This window comes from Berghia stephanieae, chromosome 2 (assembly GCF_034508935.2).
Source record: "Berghia stephanieae isolate SIO BIC M18660-M18661 chromosome 2, UCSD_Bste_1.3, whole genome shotgun sequence".
NCBI lineage: Eukaryota > Metazoa > Mollusca > Gastropoda > Nudibranchia > Aeolidiidae > Berghia > Berghia stephanieae.
Window position 1 is genome coordinate 59,789,975 of NC_088361.1, and position 3,505 is coordinate 59,793,479.

Consider the following 3,505-nt stretch of genomic DNA (forward strand, 5'->3'; position numbering starts at 1 on the left):
TATCTATAGAGAGTTCAAAGATGACGTCACTCAGGCCTTTGTTATTGGTTTTTGCCATCCGCGTTTATGAGTAATGCTCACTGAACTGTATTAACCCGACTATAAACGTTCATGGATACACAAAGTTTTGTGTGTTGGTCGGTTATACTTCCGGATGACAATGTTTTGAGCTTCTTAGCCAAGCGCATACTATCTATAGTCTGATTGATAGAAGTCAGTGAGGAGTAATCATAAAAATGACTGGCTAAAACAATAACAAAGAGATGAGTTATTTGTTTTGTTTGTTTTTAAGGGTTTTAAGGCGCTTGCAATACATTTAGGTCATATCAGCGCCAGTCAAAAGGAAGAAGTTGGGATAGTCAAAATTTCTAGAATTACAATTAAAGCACCCAAGAAAAAGTAAGTCAAAGCGGAACTGATTCAAATAGGAAACAGATGTAGATTTCAAGAGCACACCATCAGTGTACTTAGTTTGAGGTCACCTAAATGTCTTATCCTGACTCAACCACGGGTCCCCACCAAGAGGAACATTCAAATGGTTACAAATCATAATCATATATATATATATATATATATATATATATATATATATATATATATATATATATATATTATATAAAACTAAAAATAAAACAGTGTATAACAGTGAGATGATTTACAGGACAAAAAATATCACCTCCCAAAACTATAACTGTAAATTTGACTGTTTCCCTCCCAACCAAGGTATCCGGCCATGGCCAGAACAAAACCAGAAAGCATGTTGGAAAACAGAATATAGGGGGATAGAAGATATAGTAAATGCCTCCCTGCCCACTGTGGGAGGTCAGGAGCCCCACCCAGAAAGAGTTGCGTGACGTCAAGTTCTTTCCTACTATGGATAGAACGAAATTGACGTCACTCAGCTTTTTGTTTTGTTTCAGCCAGCCATTTTATGATAGTTCTCACTTAATTATATTAATTAGACTATAAAAGTTTAAAGGTTACACATAGTTATATATGTTGGTACATTATATTTGGCTGGCATTGTTGTGAGTTTTTAAAGTAATCGCAATGCATCAAAAAGGCAACATGAAAGTTGTTTGAGATGGGTTTCTCTTTACGGCCAACCCATAGCTACAATTAACCCATTCCAAGCAACCGAAAAGATCACCACGACAGTTTGAAACATCACAATATTTTAACAAAATTTATGAGGGGGGAATAGACAGGTAGATAACCACGCCTCTCGGACAATCGTAAATAATGACAGTGATTGGTTGACGCAGCAAACTACACACGTTTTACTATCGATGTTATGTGTTTAAAGGGAATACCCAATGTTCTAGCGCCTTATCAATCGAACTAACACACAGAACTTTATGTGAATTTAAACGTTCATAATCGGATCGAGAAAATCGTGTGATAACTAGTCACTGTATAAAAACAATAACAATGATCAGAGAGAGGTCGATTCCACTCATGTTAGTGTTTATAAACAACCAACTATGTTTGTCCTAGCACGTGTGAGGGTGTGTCACAAATTCCATGTTTTGATTGGTCAAAAATCTACTGGTTAATTGCATCGTGACCCCTGACGACACAATGTGATTTTTTCCAATCGCTTGTGTTAAAATTGTGAGTGATGCTCAAGATCTTTAGGGCTGATTGCTTCGGGTGATAGGAATGCATTGAGGGTTCGTCGGTTCACGGTTAAGGTAAATACAAGAGTTAAAATACATATTCAAAAACTACCAATCAAATAAAGAGCCACTGAACTGTTAATAGACTAATAATGATAAAATATAGATTATATAGATAGTTCGAAAACGACGCCACTCAGGTCTTTGTTATTGTTTTTTGCCATCCGCGTTTATGAGTAATGCTCACTGAACTGTATTAATCTGACTATAAACGTTCATGGATACACACAGTTTTGTGTGTTGGTCCGTTATACTTCCGGATGGCAATGTTATGAGCTTCTTAGCCAAGCGCATACTATCTATATAATATAGATAGAATGCGCTTGGCCAAGGAGTTCACAACATTGCCATCCGGAAGTATAACGGACCAACACACAAACTCTGTGTAACCATGAACTTTTATAGTCTGGTTAATACAGTTTAGTGAGAACAACTCACAAACGCGGATATATATATAAGGCAAGATCCACTAGACGTGCTCAGAGCGCTTTACAAGGGGTCCCTGACAAACAGCAACACTTAAAATGTAGGAAATAACATGACCCTGTTAGGCGGAATTACATTTTTTTTGGGAGAGAGTCAACTCTGTTAACGGCCAGGTACTCATGTTACACCTGAGTACGGTGAGAGAATGTGTGTAAAGAGCCTTTTTCAAGGACTCGACTATACGCCGAACAATGCTCGAACCCAGCACCTTCCGATCCGAAATCGAGCGTCATACCACAAGACCACATAGCTGCAATTCTTGCATAAGTAAGGAATTTTTTATCAACATTTTTCATATTTTCAAAGAGCTTATGGTACTCACCAACTTGTTGCCTGTTCAAATAAATTGAACACACCCACATCCTCCTTGTTTTCCTATCTATTTTGCTTTCCTGTTGTTTTTTCCATAATCACAAAACAATAGGATTCATAGCTAGATTAGTAGGTACTGGTCATAGCAAACTACGATACTGGCAGATATAATAATTATATTCCTTGCATGGCTTGTGTGGAAATGAACAATGATCATTTCCACTCAACCTGTTCCGTATCTGGGTTATGATGTCAAATTAATTACCTCCCATAGTGGGCAGGGGGGTACATGCTGTGTTTTCTATCCCCTTATATCTGTTTTCCAACATGCTTTCTGTTTTTGTCTTGGAATGAGATTACTAGGTTTTGTCTTCTTCTTCTTCTTCTTCTTCTTCTTCTTCTTCTTCTTCTTCTTCTTCTTCTTCTTCTTCTTCTTCTTCTTCTTCTTCTTCTTCTTCTTCTTCTTCTTCTTCTTCTTCTTCTTCTTTCTTCTTCTTCTTCTTCTTCTTCTTCTTCTTCTTCTTCTTCTTCTTCTTCTTCTTTCTTCTTCTTCTCTTCTTCTTCTTCTTCTTCTTCTCTTCTTCTTCTTCTTCTTCTTCTTCTTCTTCTTCTTCTTCTTCTTCTTCTTCTTCTTCTTCTTCTTCTTCTTCTTCTTCTTCTTCTTCTCTTCTTCTTCTTCTTCTTCTTCTTCTTCTTCTTCTTCTTCTTCTTCTTCTTCTCTTCTTCTTCTTCTTCTTCTTCTTCTTCTTCTTTCTTCTTCTTCTTCTTCTTCTTCTTCTTCTTCTTCTTCTTCTTCTTCTTCTTCTTCTTCTTCTTCTTCTTCTTCTTCTTCTTCTTCTTCTTCTTCTTCTTCTTCTTCTTCTTCTTTCTTCTTCTTCTTCTTCTTCTTCTCTTCTTCTTCTTCTTCTTCTTCTTCTTCTTCTTCTTCTTTCTTCTTCTTCTTCTTCTTCTTCTTCTCTTCTTCTTCTTCTTCTTCTTCTTCTTCTTCTTCTTCTTCTTCTTCTTCTTCTTCTTCTTCTTCTTCTTCT